Consider the following 22,007-nt stretch of genomic DNA (forward strand, 5'->3'; position numbering starts at 1 on the left):
AAAAAGAAAAAAAAAGGGGGGGGGAGGCAATTTTCTCAGGCTCACCATATGTGATGACAGATTTTATATCAACTCTTGAGCTGTTGGCATCAGTTTTCTACGGTAAGATCATTGGCTGTTCGAGTAAAAATGTGTTGCTTTGTGTATGAAAGGGTTATTGTACGTATATACTTCTTGTTAAGTCCATGACATTTGTTCCTGCAGCAACTGCTCCCATGAAATATCTGCACGCTAAGCCGAACATAAATTCTACCCACATACATAACCCTAACCCTAATCCTACTCCTCACATCAAACCAAACCTAAACCTTATCACAACCCTAAACCTAACCCTAAGTCCTTGGAGATAATAACACTTTTAAGCAATTTTCGCAGGAGCAATTGTTGTGTCACCTTCTTTTTAGGTTTTAATATTCGCTAAATGTAACGATTATTATGAACTGTTCCACAAAAAATATATAAGCAAAAGTAAGTTGACCTTTTTGGGATGCAGAAAAAAATCTTAACATTTGACAATTAGTTTATAATTAAGCTGTATTACCAATAAACGTATACAGCTCGTAGATGCAAACAAAAATAATAATTTCTGGATTATTTGGGGAAAAAATACTGCCTTTAAAATCATGCATAATCATTTGTTGTGGTTCTTCTTTGTACTGGTAATAGTGGGTACCAGAATACTGAATTTTCTTCTTCTTTTTTTTTTTTCGGTGTTTAGTAATTGCGTTTTCTGCCAGATGGAAGATTTCATTTATCTAATTGTTGATGGGTATGTAAATGTGTATTATTGCCAACTGTACAAGAAAATAGAAAATATGATTAATCAAACTTGACTCTAACTTATTTCACAATTTCATCAATAGGTATATTGAACTCTCAGAGTAACTGTAAATAATTAAAGAGATTATTTATTTATGAAAGCACTTGATTTGTCTGAAATCATTACATACGTACATCTCCAGTGATAAATGGTAGGTATGATTTGTTGGTTTTGTCTTCCAAAGAATTGGTTATCACATGTAAGAATGTGTTTGTAAGCTGTTGTATCTTGAAAAAAAAAGTATTTATATACTTGGAAGAAGACATTTAGGATAACCATGTCATTCAAGATCACATTGTGAAAGAAAAAAAAGTGTGTCAGCAAAATATGGTACTAATATGCTGCAAATAGCTGACCGATAGTGATAGATTTTCACAGCTCATTTCTTTAGGTCAACAGGACTTCTCATTGTGCTAGATATGTCACAAGGGTTATTGTTACATTCTAAAGATGGCAAAGGTACACTGAAAGTGATAGAATGTGAGCTATGTACTAGATAAGTCAAGTTTCATGTGTGTTCTTGGGAAGTCATTCTGTATAATTGTAACATGAGATGAAGTGCATGCAGTTGGAATATAAAGGAAGTTACCATATTGTGGGCAGTGCAATACATTTTCCGCTTCTTATCTCCATACCAAAAAATGCTTGAGGCATTATCATTTTCAGAAGCAAAGTAATGTAGAGAAAGTCAAGAATCAAGTCTAATTTTGAGAACCAGTATTTTGTCATTGTTGATTTTCTGTGATGAAGACCTGTAATGTATCAGCCTTACAGCCAAATTTGCAGATAAGTTGATGCCAACACATACTTTGCTGTGCTGTACACTAGTGAGATGCTATAGATTTGTTTCATTCTTGGGAATGGAAAGAAATCCACTGTCACACATCTCACATATCTAATTTTCAAATATTAGTATACCACATGTTGCGTATTTATTTGGGGAATAATGACATATGTAGAACAGCGGTATTTGTTCAAATTTTCATTTTGCCATGTGCCAGAATCTTACAAAAAGAATGCTTTTTCATGTGAAAATATCTTATCAGAAGAAATTTAAATTCTTGGCAAGTTTTCTTGTGATGTCAGTGACTTTTGTCATGGCACAAGAGTCGTATATTGCATGTTAAAGTGCACTACTGTGAAGATTAAAGTGCAAAATTGCTTTAATGACTTGTATAATCATATGAAAATTCTTCCAGAAGTCCATCAAGCTGAGACATTACTTGTGCAAGACAGATAGTGTATTACCATTTTACGAATGATTTTCTAACACTTTTTCAACACCAGAATATAATATTTGGAACAGGGAAAAAAAATTAAGAAAGAATTGATAGTGTTTGATGCTGAGAGATGTTCCATTATCAATACCAGAAGGAACTTGTACACTTTAAGGTTTATGTAGTGTTTTGCAGTTTTGTAATTTACTATCAGAAGAAAATTGACCAGTCGTTCTAAAAAAAGAACTGAGTTGTAAAAGTGAAACTTAGAAAAGTACTTTGGACAAAATTGTTATACAAACTCGTTGACTGGTACGGTGACTGTCTTCCTTTATTTGTTCATTAAGTTTAACAGATGAGCAGTTTATGTCGAAGAAGAAATTTAGTAAGTTTGGAAGAAAAATGAAATTTGTAAACACTGTACAGTATTACTCTCGAGCCAGTGCTCAGAAAAAGTGTCACAATCAGTGAGTTTTAAGTATGGAATTGTATGTGTAATTTTCATTTCTCTCTCGGCTTAGGTGTGAAATATTGTAGCAGTGCCTTGCATCGTACAGAACTGTGTATTTGTTTCCAAATCCAGATGGCAATATACTTTGTCAATTTTATACCGTTGTATAAGGTAAAATGATGACATTCATTCTGTTTGGTGCAGTACATGTCCCAAACTTTGGCCGGTATTAATACATTGTGAAATTGTTACAACCTGCAATGTTTGCTGTGAATTCTGAATTTAATTTGTTACCATGCTACCCTCATCAAATTTCAGTGTTAAAGCTGATAATCTGATAAGCTAAGAAATTTGATATATGTTGAATTTCAAAAATTTGACATCAAATCCTTCCCTACATGTTGAATTTCATAGTTTTTGAAGTTCAGCATTTTTTAAATTCAATATGTTTCGTTTTCATGAAGCATGTCCTAATGATGTTTTGAACCGTCCTGGTGTTTGTTATAAATTCCTAATTTCAATACACCTAATGGCATCTATCCTTTGAGCTAATTTTCCCGAAAGTATGTTTATCTGGTGGCTTGCTTTTTTCTCCTTTTTTAAATCAACTTTTTGAAGTAGCACAAATTACAGTGTATATGTCACAGGAAATCTTAAAGTCAAATGTCAAAGTCTGACATGTGAAAATTAAGTCCAGGGACTTTATCAGGCTTCACGATTTGTCATCTTATAGTGTTTTATTTTTTTTTCCCTTGTTGTATTTATATGATATAATTTGTATTCATTTCTTTATAGACACACTAAAGAAGAACAGTAATAAAATATACAAACCTTATGAAAGTATGTGGTCTTCATCCTTGCATTTTGTTTTCAGAGAGTCTGTCCATTTAGTACAATGGTAATACTAGCCAGAAAACCGTTTGTAGTGTAGGCAAATACATGCTCACAAACCAAGCCTTTTTAACAGTCAGGCTATTTTTTCTAAAATTGTGGTTTCCCTTCAAAAAAAAGAGAGAAAAGTTAAGCTGTTTGCAATGTAGTCAAATTCTTCTTCTTAAGTGCCGTCTTCAGTCTGAAGGTTGGCGACGATGGACCTCCACTCTGTTCTGTTTATGGCCGCCTTACTACATGCGGCCACACTCTTTCCTGTCCACTCCTTTATGTTGTTACACTACACACTGCGCTGGCATCCTCTGCATCTCCTGCCTTTGGATGTTCTGATGTCTTTGAACATGGCCAAAATATTTGAGTTTTCTTGATTTAATGTCTTTCATCAAGGTTTTTGTGACATTCAGATGATCTAGAACATACTGATTTGTTTTCCTGTCTGACCATGATATGCGGCCCAGGCATCTGAATATCCACGTCTCGAATGCAGCCAGCCTTTTCATATCATTCAAGTACAATGTCCATGTTTTACAACAGTAAAGGAGAGTTGAATGCATGTAACATTTTACTAGTCAAATACATACAAACCAAGCCACTATCGTTCCGTCTTTACACAATTTATCCTTCAGCCTTACCTGTCAAAAAAAGAAGAAAAGTTGAACAAGTTTGGGCAGTCCTCTTTGCTAGCCTCTGTCAGCCAGTCAAGAATACTAACCTGACAGGTGTACTGAATGCCACTAACAATTGATGTCAGGCAACCAAATTTCACACAGAGGTTACCTTTTGGTGGCCTGATCGAGCAACAAAAATTCAAAATTTGATATATATATTTGTGAGATATATATATATATATATATATATATATATATATATATATATATATATATGTACATAATACATGTTTAATTCATGGCCCACATGTTGGTCAAATGATATTATCAATAATAGAGAACAGAACTCCAGAAATTTATCATGCTGTCAACACCAACCGTTTATTTACAGAACACAAATTTTCAGGAACTTTGACATTTGTCAAGCAATTTTGATTTTGAAATTGTATACATGTTGATATATACTGTATACTATATTTCTTTTATTATATACTGTACTTCATATAATTATATGATATGTATCATTATATAACATACCAGTATTATGTATTATATATTCTATACTATATACTATATTATATCAACATATTATAGGCCTACAGATGATATAAAATACAGACAGAGATGCCAAGGTCCAAGAGAAGCTTTTAATAGTGTGTGATTTTGTGATGCACTACTAGCCCCAGGAGCAAAATAACCAAGTGGGGAAAGGGTGTGGAAGAATTTTTAAACAATTGAAGAGTTTGTTCACAAAAACCGATAAGTCCATATTTGCCAAATGGAGATATTTGCGATTAAAGGTCAAGAAAAATACAGAGAATAATACAAAAATTTTTGCTTCTTTTGACCATGACTTCAAAAATGTACCTTCATATGTAGGGACCAATATATCATTTGAAAGGTATTATTTTGTACTTTATGACAGAGGCCATTCTTCAAAATCTTAAAAAATTGGACTTATCGGTTTTTGCGAACAAACACTTCATATATATGTATATATATATATATATATATATATATATGTATATATGTATATATATGTATATATACATGTACATATAAAATGTGCCGTGCAATTTTTAATGATTGTGATGAGGCAGAGTTTGAAAATTTGTACAGAATGTAGTATGTTACAAGGATGTGGAATAGAAAATGCTTCTGTTACATTTCAAGTGACCTTTAAACTACATTGTATCATTTTGGCGTAGGTGCACAATCAATATAATTTAATATGCATTTACACTCTGAACATTAACCTCACTATAATTCTCGAGGATATTTTTGCAGGGTATGAATGTAATTGAAATAAAAAAAGAACACCTATCCTTAAAACTTACAGTCAGAGATAAAATGAAACAAGCTGAAATTTGCTGAAATCAAAAACTTGCATTCAGAATGCACACACGGTGTTTTGTTGTGGGTGGTTTTCTCCGCGATTTTGTGGCCAGCTCGAGATTGTCAGAACTACAGAAGCCATTCCTACCTCTTGACGGTGAGGGCTCACGCCGTTTTTGAGATCGCAGATACCGGAAGCTGCCATTTTGGGCGAAGTACACAAGCTCAACGCTAAACTACACGAACTTCTGGATCTCCACGTCCCGCTTGTAAGTTGACGACTACTAAACTTCCTCAACCGGGGTCAGAGATCGTATCACTGTGACAAATCTTCAGGATATTTCCTTGTTAGGTGAGTTTCTAGGGGCATGTCAAATGTTTCTCGAAAAAGCTGATATATACCCAGAATTCACGCATTGTCTTTCTCGTAATGTGTGGAAAAGAGCGGCTACCTTGTGGACGACCGAAACATGGTCCACACTAAACGGGAAGGGTCGGCGGATTTATCCGTGACCTCTCCGCTTGCGCTTGCTTGATTGCTTGTCATGGAACCGCGGATGTCGAATGAAGTGCATGTAACATTGGCCACGTTTGACAGGAATGAATAAATCTTCCAAAATGTCAAACTAATCCAAACAAGAATATAGTATTATGAATGGATACTACTCAACCGTTCAGCATAGCACTAGCAGGGACAATAATGATTAGGGCCTCTTCCTCTTGTCGAAGCAAAGGGGAGCTGTAATTTTCATTGACATTGTATGGAGGTGTATCCTATTACCGAACGATTTTTGTTTTATTGCTCCAAACGGGCAACATTGTGCAATAATTCAGCCAAAAATATCCTGATAGATAATTGAAATGCTGATGACTTTAGCTGTAACGAAAATACTTGAAAAATAAGCCAACTTCTAGAAAAAATCCGTATTTCAAATGACCCTTCCACAAAAGTTGTCTCTTTTTACCGACGCAAATCGTATTGTATTACCGAACGTGCGCCCTCTGTATGGGGAAAATTGTACATTGTATTTTCGGTCAATGTTTATTAACGCAGGACAACGAACATCGAAATTTTAGCAATTATTACGTAAATTTGAGGTAAATTACGTTTTGTTTTGTTTTTTTGCTGCAGTTTAGCAATTTTCGGCACTGGCTTCCCCTGTGAGATAACAGTGCGTAGTGCAATGAATGCGTATTCGAGTTGTTGTACGCGCTCCATTGACAAAGTACGCGTTCGGTAATAGGATACCGTTCGGTAATAGGATACCTGACTATACTGTAGGCAAGGGAGTGAGCTGAGAGTGAGAGTTTTGTGCAGTCATATGCTAAAGCAGCTCACAGCTACAATGTAGCTGTACACAACTTATTGGCATTGCAGTCAGTTATCATCCAGTACAGTACTCAGTAGGATGCTGATATCAGTGTAGAAATGACTATCTTGATTTCAGTGATTGTCTGGCTTCCATTTTGGACCATATGATTATGAACAAGTGATGAAGAACAGAAGTTGTGATGTGATGGAAAAATCTATCCGTCCAGAGGTGTTCTTTATCATTTTTTGACATTTATTTTATGGCTTTCCGCCGTAGACAGACGGAAGCATTTCATACAGATGTCGCTGCAGGGGAACTCTTAACGACTGTCCCTACAAAATGTATGCCGGGCTCTGGAGAATTGGGCGAGGTACTTCACCCTTCTCAGTTGCATTTAATTCACACTTGGTATTAAAATCAGCATCTCATGAATACAATGCACTCACCAGCTGTTTGAAATATCCAAGATTTTGATGAAGTTTTCATGAAAAAAAAAACACAACTACCTGCCTGTCAATACTGGTATGATCGTAACAGCTCTTCAACATATCCGTTAGCCAATCACATGCAATGTACATGATACAATGGGAATGGTCCCTTTGGCCAATTAGAGCGCGGCTTATGAACATACGTATTAAATGGTGACTAACAGCTAGCGGCCAGCAATGTTGCGATTGTTCATCCAATTCTATATGTACCCATTGTAACTGGTATTTGATAAAGACAAATAATTGGTACATACATGTAATTTCATGCCATGCACAGAATAGTGTATGTATATTTGATATCAAGTACAATTTGTGACCGTGCATCACAAAACCAACAAAATATCACGCACACTGATTTTGTGTGAGGACTGGATGTAGGTGAAATGGGTCAACCTAGCCAATCTTCAGTTTTTCATATTGTCTGAAAGAGCAAGACTTCTTCTACATTATGCTAAAGTTTGAGATCATAAAATGAACAAGAAATTGTGTTTTTAGCAATTTTTGTCAAACCCTTTTTTTGGGTAGAATAATAGTGTGATTAGGTGTGTCTTATAGAGTACCCTTTTATTTTTTAAAAACCCTTTACACATTCTTCTATTTAAACTTTTTAACTGCTACTCCTTTGAAAGCTGCTGCTAATCACGGACAAAATGTTTTAATAAAGCATGCTCAATTTCAACTTAATCTGATAATCCTTTCATTGTTGTTGCTCCGGTGTTTACATCCTGTTTTTTATCCCATTTATCGCACAGCTAGCACAGTAAGCGCTTGAATAGACCCTGTACTTCGGAGCCACTCTTCTCAATTCACACTTTTCCAGAGTGTGTGCTTTTTTTCCAATATTTAGATCTTCAGGTTAAGAGAGTCTATTTGAATCCTGAGTTATAAAATACATCATTTTAAAGCTTAAAGTCTGCTCTGTCAAAATCTGCTCTTAAGTAAAAATCTGTGTCTGGTGACTTTTTATTGGTTTGGTGATGCAGGGTCACATAATTTGTACCTTGATTTTAGACAATTATTTCATTGAAAGGAATATGAGAGCATTATACACAATACACAGGTCTGTACATCAGTGCAGATATCATCAGAACTGATTACAATACAACTTTGGATGGATGATCCCATAAAATGATTTAATGCTAAGATAGGCATAATGTCACAAATGACGCTGTTTTCTAGGAGAAAAATTCCCAGCTGTCATACATGTGTAGCTTCTAATAAACTTTGTGCCTTACAGCTATTCATAATATGATTACTAACACAAGTTACTGTTGGTATACACATCCCATTGTAGTTGAAGAGCGTAGTGCCTTAAATTGTGGCTGTACTGTCTAGTATAAGTTTAAAGTTAAAATCTGCCATGTTGGCCATGATGTGAGAGTGAAATGAAACTATTAAAGTAACATTGCTTTTATCAGAAGTTTTATCAAACTTGTACAAAAAGTAGGAGAGTTTGGGAATTTCATCATTTTACATGTTATGAAACTGATCAGAAATATTGCAATCACATGTAAATTAGATGAAATGATCGTGTCATTGTTCTACAAATTGCTCATTGACATGATAACTGATCTTCTTCAAGTGTATAATTTCCACTTTTTTAATGAAATCAAGGAAAACATACCATCTTCCATGTAAAATCTTCCTGTGTTGAAAACAAATAACAGAGTGAACAACATATTTGGGAGTGTACATGCCTGTAGTAAAATTACTTTTTCTTGCTTTTGTGTGTGCATGTATGCAACGTAAGTGTATGTGGATGGGGGGGGGGGGGGGTACAAATTGTGATAAATTGTTTCTGTAATGTACAAATATTATTATAATATTATTATGGATATTTCTTTTCCTACAGCCTAGTAATGAAGCATTTTTACCTGCTCCCTCCCGTCAAGTTCCATTGGCTGAAATTCCCTGAAATTTGTAGTTGTTGTGAGGTAGGGCAAGCCTCTCACAAGCTATGTGGTTGTTGGGCAACTTGAGAACAAAACTTTCATAAAATCTTACATTACAGGACCGTTTTATTATATCAACCGACAATAAAGATAATATGTACATCTGTATGTGTACAAGTCAACATCAGGAAAGATTTTGAATGACATTAAATGTTCTTTTGTGTGATAAATTTGTATTGATTACACTTGAACCAGTGTCTTTGAATTTATTGGTTCTCTTTAAAATCACCTTGAACGTTGAGTGTAGCAATAGCACTTTAATATTGTGGCTGTGTGTCAATCATTTTGGTTTGTGTCATTTCCTGCAATTGGAAACGCATGCAGAGGTCTACTAGGTATCCACCCATTCACTCGATGTGCTGTCAGAATTACTACATGTAGTACCGTAGTAGCAGTGTCCTGTGATACTGATTTACAGATGCAGTAAACGTGGGAACATAGAAAAGGCTTGAACATGAGGTGTGCATACAGCGTAGGTGTGTATTGTTTGATGGGTGTGTTCTTTGCACTGTGTAAGCCATGATACACTATCTTTAGATGTTCTCAGTCATTCTGAATAGAATACAGGCCACATCATATTTCGATATTTCATAATATGGTATGACTGCACATATTAGCTAGCTATTGGTTTTGGGTATGAACTGAAGAATTCATTCAAAGTGTGCAGTACATTGTAATTGGATCTCACTTTCATATGCTTAAAGTCCATCTCATGGGCTTGTCCACTCACGGAAAGCCTAAAAATATGCATCCAGTTTACACTACCAGGTCCACACACAGAGATATAACTGTTCAACATGTCTATCCATTAATATCACTCATGCACTACTAAGTATTTTATTTGAGTTTTTATTTTAATGTCAAGACAAAAGCAAGATATTGTCATATTTGCTTTTGCAGTTGTCCTGATTTGTTAAAATATGCTCTAAAGTGTGACATCTTACTCGTGCATGACTTGGCATTTAGTACTGAAAATGGTCGTGACCCAGTGAAATTTGAAATCAGACCAGCAAAATTACTGGAACATGACATACACGTGTGTACATATATATACAATGTACACTTTGATGACATGAGTAGAGTTTGATCATGACAATGTAAGGACCTTGGACGTCTTTTCTTCAATACAGTACACTAACTGAAATCCTTGAAGCCAGACTATAATAGGACTGTCTAGAATTTGTGAAGAAAACTGCTTTGATCAGTGTGTTATGAATGAATTCACCAAGGACTCTTTTGTGTTTTCTGGTGTTTCCACTTGATTTGTGACTATTTAACATGAGATGTAAAGATGCCGGTAGAATTACACCAGTGAAGTTATACATCTATCCTGTCATTTTCTGTTCGTTCTACAGTTGCTTTTCACTAACACTGTTAACTGTCAAATTTGCATAATAATTGTCTTTTGCTGAGAAGTTGGAAAGCCTGGCATCCATTCTTGAAAGCAAAGAGGATGGTACTAGTGCTGAGATGCTGTTGGGGATGTGAAGTCACGTTCAGACAGTTGTCATGGAGCAGTCAAGCAGACAACATATGAGTGACTGGTAACATGCAGCTGAATCGGCTCTGTATACCACAATCCTTTATTGAGCAGCAGTTTTTTGCATGCCATACCTGTAATTAAATGATATGTGTATGGACGTTGCAGAGGGACAATTAGCTTCAAATATTTCAGGTTGATTCTTGACATTACCTCACAAATTGTATGTCTACTTTTTTGGGGGTGATATTTTTCTATTTTGTATTATAACAACATTATTGAGTGCTATTAGTTGCTGAAAATTGTCATTAAGTCTGATACAGGTAAGAAAATAATGTAGAGAAATACAGAACTTGTTGTACTTGTAATTAGCAATGCTTATGAGTGATTTAGAATGTGTTTGATTTTCTTCTTTCTCTTCTTTTTTTTTTTGTTACATGCTCTATGTCTGTATCTTGCATGTTTTCCTGAAATTTATTTAAAAGCTCAAATGAAACCATTTTCAAAGAAAGTATTAGAGTAGTCATGAACAAAACATAGAAAGTTAATCATGTGATTGGACAAGTAAAATTTGACATAAAGATTAGAATAAAAGACTGGCAAAACTCAGAGAGATGAGGGAAATGAAGGAAGAAGAACAAGTTCATTTTGATCAGTGCATCCATGCTTTACTTTTTTTGCTACTCATTCTGAAATCCTTCCTAGGAAGAAATTTCTTCCTTTATAGTCAGGATTTTTTCTTAAGTGGTATTCTGAAAATCTTCCTATGTTTCTTCCTGAGTAAACTTAGGAAGAAACTTAGGAAGGGGGCGGGAATATACAAATTTCTGACTAAGGAAGAAGTTGGTATTCTAGAATGCACTTACGAAAGAATTTTAGGAAGATATTTAGGAAAGCTCCACCCCTGTCCTAAGTACGTTGTTAAGAATAGCAAGCTGCAAAACATTGAGATAGGCGCGCTTGTCATTCACTGCGCGCAACATGTACTTTGATGCGCAAAATGGGCGTGAGAAAGGTGACATGCCGCGCATACATGTACGTGTATTTGACCCTAGTCATAGTAATATGCGATTGTCATTGGTTGGTTCCTTATGATACAGCATTTTGTATTGGCTTAAGAAAGGACATGGATGGGGATAAAGATGGCCTACTTTACATTAAGAAGTTCCTACATGTACCTGTAGGAAGAAATTTCAGAATACCAATTCTGTCTTTCCTAGGCACTTCCTAAGTTTCTGACTATAGGAAGAAACTTAGGAAAAAACTTAGGAAGATAGATTTTCAGAATACCACCCCTGGTCCCGAGTATACTCGGGCAGGTGTCTATGGGAAATGTGTGTTGAAGCAAAATCAATCCATCCTCAATGGGTTGATACATTGTAGGCTACTTCGACATAACACATTTGTGGTTACTGATATGTTCAGTGTTTGGTATTTTCAGTATAAGCTTTCTCTCCACAGAAAACAAGTAATGTACGTGGTAAGGGGATGTACTCACATACATAATGTACCACACTTGTATACGTGTACATGTACACACCAGTTTATTCAGAGGCGATAATTATTTCATAAGTGCAAAATTTTATGTTTTAACCCATTGACACCTAATAGACATCAAGACACACTTTGCAGCTGTCTGGGAGAATCTCCATAATAAGGCACATTGGTTTCTGGGACCTGGGTAGTTACAGTATTTGCTTTAAATACTACAGTGTATCTCCAGTCAGGTGGGATAAGCCACCTGGGGTCAGACCCATTCACCCCTGAATCAGAACCCATGTGTGAAAGAGCCCACTTCATCTGGTTTTCACGTTACTCTTCATGGGAAATGAGGTTGGGATCTTTTACATGCGTGATCAATATAACTTTGTATGTTGCACATGGGACGTCCATTTTACATTCCATCTGAAGGACAATTTCCTTTTGTTTCTTAACTCTCTGTGTGTCATGTTTATTAGGCTGTGGCATGCATTTGCTGTATGCAAATTTAGGTCATGCAGACAGACATGCAGATTGGTCAATTTTTGCTCCCAGATTCGGGGAGCAAAAATTGGTACTTCAAAGGGCTAACATGAAGGATGCGAATCAGATCTCATTAAGGACCTCGCGCTGTCCAACTCAGCTGAGCTCGCTTCGTTCGCCCCCATTTGCTCACCACCATACAGCAAGATGCCTTGGCAAAAGGCTAGTCTACTACAGTTTGTAGGCACATTCACATTGGAGCTACTGTACATGTAGTAAATACCACAATAATTTTTTGCCATGATTATCACTGGCAAAATACCATGTTAATTCACTCGGTACTTTTCTCATTCACAAAATACCATGTATTTATGGTTTAAAATTGTTGTTGTGCGTGTGCATATTTCCAACGTGAAAAGACACAAAGTGTGTAAGCTCATGTGGGAAATACACACCTGCATAGTTGGTTGTAGTTCATGGCACAGTTCACACTCAAATCTTGCATGCTTATCATAATGTTGTGAAGTTTGAATTAACACCCTACATACTGAAGTACTTCGCAATGTATTTTGAAGTGTATTTTGCAGCATATTTGTGTTCACACTACAGAACAGTATTTCACTGTCAATGTGAATGCACCTATTGTTAGTCCCTCCTTGCCCTGACCCATTGGTGAGTGAAAGTGAGCATTCGTAACCAGTCTGCGGCAATGTATAGGAGCTATAAAGTAGTAATATACATGTAGTGTGGTTATGATTGATTGCAATAACGGATGAAATGTTAATATAGATACTGAACTAAACAGTTTGATCTGAAGTGGGCACTTGAATGTTTTTAGTTGAATTCCATGAAGATCAGACAATATTTCTAAAATGTATTTAGCTCAGTTTGTAGTGTCAGCATTTCAGAGTGTCATCAAACAAACTTGACATGAACATAAGTCTGTATACGCTATATATTTTGCGAGTCTAAATTTTTGCGAATTGAGACTTCCCAACGATTTTGCGAGTGGTTAAATTCGCGATAGTGGAGTCCTTTACTGAAAGGAGAAATGTGTACGCGTACATCCAATTCATATCGGGATCAGAGTCAATATTTTCGTGTTTCTTTAATTTTGCACATTGTACATTTGTAGCTGACTCACGAAATTCGCAAAAATAAGAACCTCGTGAAATATTCGGCGTATACAGTACAATGTGTAACATACTTTTTGTGAGTTGAATAATATGTATGGACATTGAGAAAGTATGCAAGTACCGATATACCATACACTGAAAACAAGAATTCAGAGAATGAGCTGCTATCAGTTACAAGAAGTCTCCTACGTGTATGTCAGAAATGATTTCACTTTCTCTTAAAGTGTGTCCTTGTGTTTTTATTCTGGCAATGATGAGCATGACACTTCTTGTTTATGTGTTTCCAGTTTCTATTGTGTATCAGTTTAAGCCAGTCAGGATCACAACATGAAATGCCATTTAACAAAGCATATCTTATTGACTGGTGGTATCAGCAGACTTTACAGGGTCTATAAGAATGTGAGAGCACATTGTCTCAGATCTATAAAAGGATACGGGATGATAAGTAGTGAACTTAATAACACTCCCATGACTTGTCTGAAATATCTAAATGGCTCTCCTTTAAATGTGGTTCATATTCACAATCCATGGGTTGTAAAGGAAAACTACATGTTCAGATTGATTTTAAGAGCAGAAGAGAAAATATGGTGAAACAGTGATAGAAGTACATGTATCTTTATAAAATTACTCAAAAATATGAAAGTTATGGATCTTAGAACAGGGTGATACAAATATAGTGACATTGGTTCACAGGCTAGTTTAGTAAATAGTGAGCTTTTGATCTGCAGCACAAACACTTCAAAGATGCTACTAGGAAATAAATGGATGTTCTGCATCTTAAATGCATGAGATGGCAGTTTCCATTGTCCAGTCTGGGAAGAGGCTTTGTATTAGCGTTGATGTCGCGGATCTAGAGCTCACTAACGAGGCTGTGATGACAACATCATCCCACAACTTTCCCATTCATTTGTCATTAAAAATGGCAAATGACTTTAGGTATTATTTTCATTTTTTTTATTTTTTTTTGTTACTAGTCTCTCAAAGCAAAATGCCATAATCAAAAAGTCATTGTTTGCAAAAAAAAAAAAACATTGTGTGTGAATGACTCGATGCAGAGGAAAATGTTTTCTACTTGAATTTACAATAAAAACCGTAGATTTGTTGGATATTTTGTAGGAGATCCAGGAGAGGACTTGTAAATCAATTGCATAATTTCCATATCTCATGGTGTGCAGTACAAAGCTCACAAGCATATTTCACAAATCTTGATTTTTCAATTTATGATTCTTGCATTGAGGTGTTCTTATTTACAGGATGTATGTAAATAAGCATCCATTATTCAGTGTTTTAAAGAAGCAAAGTAAGTGATTTTCTCTTTCAGGACAACTGACAGTACATTTTTGTTCCTGGGGGCAATATTTAAGGGTGTTGTATGATTTCATAATTCTCAGTCAACTTATGAAATTTGGAAAATACGTGGCATATGTAACTATAACATCAAAGACTTATTAAAATGGTAAACTTTAATCGCACTCTGTCTGATTTTACTTATTTTTTATGTGTTGTTTTGATTATTTGATTTGGCTCTATCAATATAAGTCAACATTGAGTAAAGGTTCCCTTTAAGGGCATCATCAGATGGGTGTGGTACAATGCCAATATTCCTCCAGACTAGTCTGACACACAGACTTGACTCTCGAGTGTGCATTTCCAGGGCTGCAACACATGACCTGATATGAATTTTGCTGTGAGGCAAAGTAGAAAAAGGCTGTATGCAAAGTAGTCTTTGAACCAGACCTGATTTTTGTTTAGACTGTGGAAAATCTTATTCTCTTCTAAGGATAACACATTGGATATCTTGAAGCCAAGCTTTCCTTGAACAATAATACTGACTTTCACAGAACATTTGCACAGAAAGTATAAAAATTCCATGACGATTGGTTGAAGTAAAGACAGTGTTCAAGTTTTTGTAGATTTCTGTCCATCGGGGAAGAACATATTCAATGATGATGTCACAGCTCTGCATCGACTTTGTTTTCAAAATGTCAAGTACGTTGTACACGCACATGTGTATGTTTACTTCATACACATAATGTTATACAAGTACATGTGTAGTATACAAGCTTGTACTTACTACAATATTAATCATGCAGTTGGTATGGTGGTGTGTGATAATGGCTGTTGACTGTTCGTGCTTTGTAAAATGTACTCGAGGCAGTTAATATAGCGTACTTGGTATTCTGACACACAGACAGCTGAGGGTGATGCATGGTTAATATTAGGATTGGTTATTAGTGAGATAGAATGATATCCTGGAGTAGACTCCTTCTAGACCTTAAAGGAACACTTCTGAACCTTAAAGGAACACTATCGACAATAAAGGGCTCTCCATCTCTCTCTATCTCTTTCTCACTGTATTTGTTTGCATTTCTTTTCCCTTTGTTGATATAAAAACAATAGCATTTCAGAAGAAAAAAAGTACTGTACTTTCTTTCTGCCATGTGGTTGTTTGCAAGTTTGTTTGGTTTTCGGGGGGGGGGGGGGGGCTTTTTTTTTTTTTTTAACAGTTTGTATCTCAAAGTGTGACAATGATGTGAACATGTGCACGTCCTACAGATTCAGGCTTACAGTCACGTAATATTGTGCAAATCAGACCTTTTGCAGACAATTTTGTAAGGATTCATTAGTGGAAAAATGAGCAAAGAAAATGGGATTCCAACAGGATTTGCAGTGTAGTAGAGAACCATAATGATGGAGTAAGAAACATGAAGACAGATAGATGATGAAGAAGATGAAAGAGCAAGACACAAGTATTTATACAGTATTTACTCTTTAACAAGCAAAGAAAATGGATGCATTTGAATGTACAGGAGGTCATATTTTTCCATTGTTTTGCAATAATTACTCAATAGTGAAATTGGCAAAACTAAAACCACTGCAAAGTAAATGTCATGTATAAAACAAGCTTGTACCTTGAAATAGACAGTTATTTCAAAAAGTAGCTCCCATTTGTCATGCTGTAGTCCTGAGGTTTGCATCTAAAGTCATTTTTTGCTGCATTGATATGCATTAGAATGTGGCATAGAAATATTCTCTCTGTAATGAATCCAACATCTGACTACCCAAGAAGCTTGTGGAAAGCTGACAGTTATTATGCAGAACAATGTAATATCCTGTTGTTCTATTTCAGTACAATCAATGTCCCATTAAATCAGTTAAATCGATTTAGCCCCGGGCTGAAATGTATTTACTGTGTAGGGTTAGGGTTTCACCTGCCATGATGTAGCCAGAAGAGATGGAGAAAAAAAATATGATATTCCGCTCAGGGTGTCTACCCTGGTAACCACGGCAATGTTGATAAAGATGTAATCCAGCACTGGTGGTCTAGGGATACCCCGCAGGCTTGGAGTGTGTATTATGACTTCATCAATGCAAATTTGCTGGTAATGAAATTCAGAATTTCTCTGTGCAGATGTGTGGACGTTCTTGGCGAGGGTTTTTTTCTTCCGTGTGTGTGTCTCTGTCTCTATCTCCCTGTCATGTGTGTGTGTGTGTGTGTATGTGTGTATTTGTGTATGTGTGTATGTGTCCTGTATCATGAGTCATACAAGGTCTTTTCTGCATGTGTAGCTTCTCCAATGTGCTATGCCAAACATTCATTCTCACGGAAGGGGAAAATTGCCAAATTGTGGACAGACCCTTTAAAAAATCCTGCTCGCGGGGCATTCATTGATGATTTAGGCTTGCATAATCTTGTTTTCTCGCTGGAGCTTCAAGTAGCATTAATGAGGCAGTGAGGAGCCGTTGGGGAGATCAATGGGAGAGGGAGCGCGCCGCAAGATTCCAGAGTTGTCCCCCGATCATGTGTCTTTTCGTTTGCAATCCCAAGTGTGACACGCCTTCCTCCATCATCTGTGCAGTGGTGTGACGCAGTCTGTGGTTGAGAGGACATCGTCACTTCAAGCATCGCCAGAAGATAAATTCAAGAATTTTGGGGTTGCACATAAAGATTGGCTAGTCGTTTTGGATATCCCGTACTTAAAATTTGTTGAAATCATAGATGTTGCCGTGGAGAAGTGGTTGTGTTTGAGTCGAGTGTGCTAAGGCATCCATGAATCGCCGGCCTTACATCTGATCAGCGGGCAAAGAGTGAGCTTGTTCCATCATGGCGGAGATTCAGGGTGTGGATGACAGAGTGAGCTGCTTGGAGATGTTTCAGTGTATTGGTGACGATGGAACGTCCGCAGAAACCAGGTAATAACCAGATGAAACAACCTCACTCTTGAAATCCCTCTTACAGCATGCAGTGCACTTGAAAGTCCAGTCTGGAATCTGATGGTCGATGCATTGTAAATATTCATTAATGCGGCAAGGCAGAACAGGTGGGATGAAATTGCATGTAGCATTCACTTGTACATGTACATTTGTACAACATGTAAACTGTACTGTGTGTTTAAAATGTTTGATTTTGTTTGACCTTCCCTTGGGGATATTCTGTGGCTGAATGAGCCACATACTCATACGTGGATGGCAGCAACATTTAGCGAGAGTATGTGTGATGATAAATTTTTGATTACATGACTAGTGTCATGGATAGTAGCAGCATTCGTACAGTGTAGTATCACCAAAGGCAGAACAGATATGATTTAGCTTGCATGTTAGATTGTATGCATACAAGTATACATTGTAGTAGACATGTTCATTGTCTTGATGGGCCATTTCTATTGGACATGTCCTCTTACACTGGGCCTGTATATTTGCTAGACATTGCTAATTGAAATATTTAGTTGTATAGGTACCATATTAGGTTGAATAGGTAATTATCAAGAAATCTTGATGTCATTTAATTACTACATTGTATGTGTATATTGACTAGTCCCATGTATATGCTTTGCTTGCTGGTGTGATTGCACAACTTTTTCTCCTTGGGAGAAATGCTGTACTGGTTTACAATCATATCAAATCAATTAAATTTCCTTTCCGGTGGCAGTTCCCATGTGATGAATTCATTCTAGTGAGGAAATTAGCAGAATGTGTGAATGTTTGAATTGCTTAACATGTTTTGTGAGTGTTCTGAAAGGAAAGTCATCCTGAATCAGATGTACAATGTAATGTAGTATTGAATTCATAGGGTTTGTATCAAATGCACGGATGTATTTTGTCTTGATTGTAGTCCTGGGTGGTGGCTGGGACTTGCACCAAATATGGCGAGGAATTTTAGTATTTTGGGGTTTGTCAGGGAGGGGGGAGGAGGGAATATTGTACGTACCGGTCTGTATTTAAATAGTCTGGGTGGGTCAGGAATATACCAGGATTTGTTTTGGGGAATGTCTCTGCCGTAGTCGTCTACAAGGGCAAGGTAAATGTGCATTTATCTTGTCCAGGTGTGGTTGGGAACAGGGAGAAATACATTTCAGTGTCTGAAGTACTGCCTAGCCTGTTTGGGACTTGGCTGGAGATTTCTATTACACAAATATGCCTTGGCCTTTCGGGGACTTGACCGAGACTTGGCCGGGTAATGTAACATCCTAAAAATGCAACTCAGTACAAGTCCCAGCCATAGTATGCAAAAGTGTATTGTATTATGTGATGAACTGGATAATCTGATGTATAATATAAATGCAGTTATTATTATTATCATTGTACCTTTTTACCTTTTCTATTTTCTATTTTCTTTAACATTATTGTGGAGAGAGCAGCAAGCATTTGGAGTAGTTTGTAACTACAGCTGTAGATGTATAGAGCTGTGTGAGAAATAATTATTATTATTATTAAATTTATTATCATTATTATAGGCTGGATAACATTAAGGTGTTCTTCACGTTATGTCTCGATGTTCAAGTACATTTCAGCTATTAGTATAAATGAATAAAATGGCATATCATTTAAAACACGTACATGCACACATTTACATGTAATGATGTGCAATGCCCTCAGAATTATGTTTAGGTACATGTATGATTACGTAAGTTTGGAGAATATTCCAATGGGGTATAAAGTATTTGACATATTTCTTCATGCTCATACAGTGTGTTACTTGTGTTTCCATTCAAATGTCTTCATATTCATAGGGTAGCTCTTTCTTAAAATATTCAAATTTGTTTGTTCCTCTGATGTGACATGATGACATCATTTCTAAACAGATCATCTTCTTGAAGTGGTGACTCTTTATGACAGTAGCATTATACATGTAATGCATGTTTACAATGTTATGCTTGCAAGTTTGTTTTTGTTGCAATGTTTATATGATATTTGAATGCCATGCAAAAATAAAAAGAAGAAGAATCAAGTACATGTAAGGTAAAACAGTAGCCAAAAATTAGCAATGAGCTTCATGTTCCAGTGAACATCTCGACAATTTTATTTTTACATTCTGTTCCCTGTACTTGGGTGCACAATGCCATTGGTACAGTTGTATTAAAGTGTATGACTGCATGCATTGTGTGCATCAAATATGTGGCCAAGACTAGAAAGGTGACTGCAGCGGAGTTTGTCAGAAAATATTTGCAGAAACTTGGTAACTATCATGGGACTGGCTGACCAAAGTCGCTGAGCATTGTGAGAAGTGCCCCTGTAAAAACCCCAGAGAACATCAAGGCAACTTTCAGAGAGGGATGGGGGGGGGGGGGGGGGGGGGGGGGGAGGGGCTAGAGCTATAGAATTTTTCTTTACACAGCATTGATTGGCCCACGTATGGAGACTGGAGTTGCCTAGTCTGTAGGGACAAGCGAAGTACCAGGTACTGATTTTTTTTTCTTTTTTTTTTCAGAGAGGAAAATGCAGTGCATGCTGTGCTATTTTTTCTTTGTGTCAGAAGCACATCCTAGATACAATTAATTGTCAAATCGTCACTTTAACCCGTTGAGGACGAGTCCCGAGTATACAGACATTGTACTTGGGCAAACGTCTATGGGAAATGCGTGTTGTAGCAAACTCAAACCGTCCTCAACGGGTTAATATTGTTGAGAGAAATAGTATTATTCATGGTTTATTGCAGTTGTTACTACATAGTACATGTAGTAGCTGCTGAATTGCTCACAATTTAACATCAGAATACTTGTACATGCATACAATGAATGTTAATGGAGTTGCATAGCAATACAATTTCATAAACATCATATAATCACAAAATTACTGAACATTGCATAAGTCCCCCCATTATCTTCCCAAGTGTGTTTTTAGAGTGGATTTTGTTTGAAAGCACATTTTTTTATTTCAGACATTTTCATTAGACCATGATTTTGTAGATGTATCCTTGCATACACTAAGAGGGTGACTTCCTATCATATGCTGTCAGTGTTCTGGATTACTGTACGTTGTGGGTGAGTGGCAATCAGTAAATGGTATTTGTTGCCAAACATTGCACTTTGCAGTGGACACTGTGCATGGGCAGTGTGTTCAGAGAAACTGTTTATCTGCAGGGACACTGCTGGGGAAAACTGAGGGAGCCCTGCAAGCTGCTTAACATGGGTCATTTTCACAGTACATGTGTACCAAGAAACCGTAATAAGAATCACGATTCTAGTGATGCATTCGCTCACTAGAATCACAATTCAAATGACGCATTTTGGCCGTGTGTATGCAAACTGGAATCACAGATATTGATCTGAATCATATAATTCAAATAACGGTCCAGAGATATTTTCTAGTTATGATCGAAAATTATGGAATGAAATAGATGTGTGTGCGGATTGACTTTCTAAGTGTGTCTTTGGGGGCAGAGCTTACAGTGACCCTTCAACCAGTTCGGCATAAAAAAAAAATGTGCTCCTTACTGCTCAAGAGTGATTGGTGGGAACTCAGAAAGAAGCCACGCCTCCTTTCTTCGCTCTGAAATTCAAAACCACAGAATCCATGAAGCTTTCCTCAGTCGTATACATGGACAATAGTTTTAAGTATAAAGGAGTTTAATTGTAATCGTTAATTGTAGTTCAGCATTGCAATTATGTTTCCCAACCCATGTGAAAACGGTCATGGTAGAATGTTTGCTCTGTGATATACTGTACATAGTGATTAGCCTTGGAGGAGTCATAAAGAATGTTTCATCCGCAGTGTTTGAAATGCTCTTGAGAATGAGTAAATGTCATGACAAGATGTTGAGGAACTTGTACCAACCCATAAATGATGTTTCACTTGCAGAGGTTAGAACATTCCCAACAACAACAACACAACAAAGGTTGTCACTATGAGCCAGTCACAGCACTTAGAGTGTAAGTAACTTTGATACAGTAAAGATACCTGAATGGAGCATAAAATACATCTACACCTTGAATTTGACATGGTAGTAAGGCAATTTTTGCAACATCACCAACATTTATAAGCCCACAGCTGCATGTACAGTTACAGCTAGCTAGCAAAGCACAACTACAAAGTGTATTTTCTGTGTTTGGACCATGTACATACAGTGAATACCC

At 36.6% G+C, this 22,007-nt stretch overlaps 1 protein-coding gene across 1 annotated transcript in view; it reads left to right on the plus strand.

Annotated features, from left to right (window-relative positions):
* The first annotated feature begins 5,561 nt into the window (after positions 1 to 5,561).
* LOC139737676 (ras-related protein Ral-A-like) overlaps positions 5,562 to 22,007 on the plus strand; it is a 45,029-nt gene continuing 28,583 nt past the window's right edge. The window contains exon 1 of the mRNA XM_071648358.1: positions 5,562 to 5,674. The gene's annotated coding sequence lies outside the window, so the exon portion shown is untranslated. The remainder of the gene's footprint in view (positions 5,675 to 22,007) is intronic.

The sequence above is a fragment of the Diadema antillarum genome, unplaced genomic scaffold (genome assembly GCF_040938485.1).
Source record: "Diadema antillarum isolate AM-2024a unplaced genomic scaffold, OU_Dant_1.0 seq00000698_RagTag, whole genome shotgun sequence".
Classification (NCBI taxonomy): domain Eukaryota; kingdom Metazoa; phylum Echinodermata; class Echinoidea; order Diadematoida; family Diadematidae; genus Diadema; species Diadema antillarum.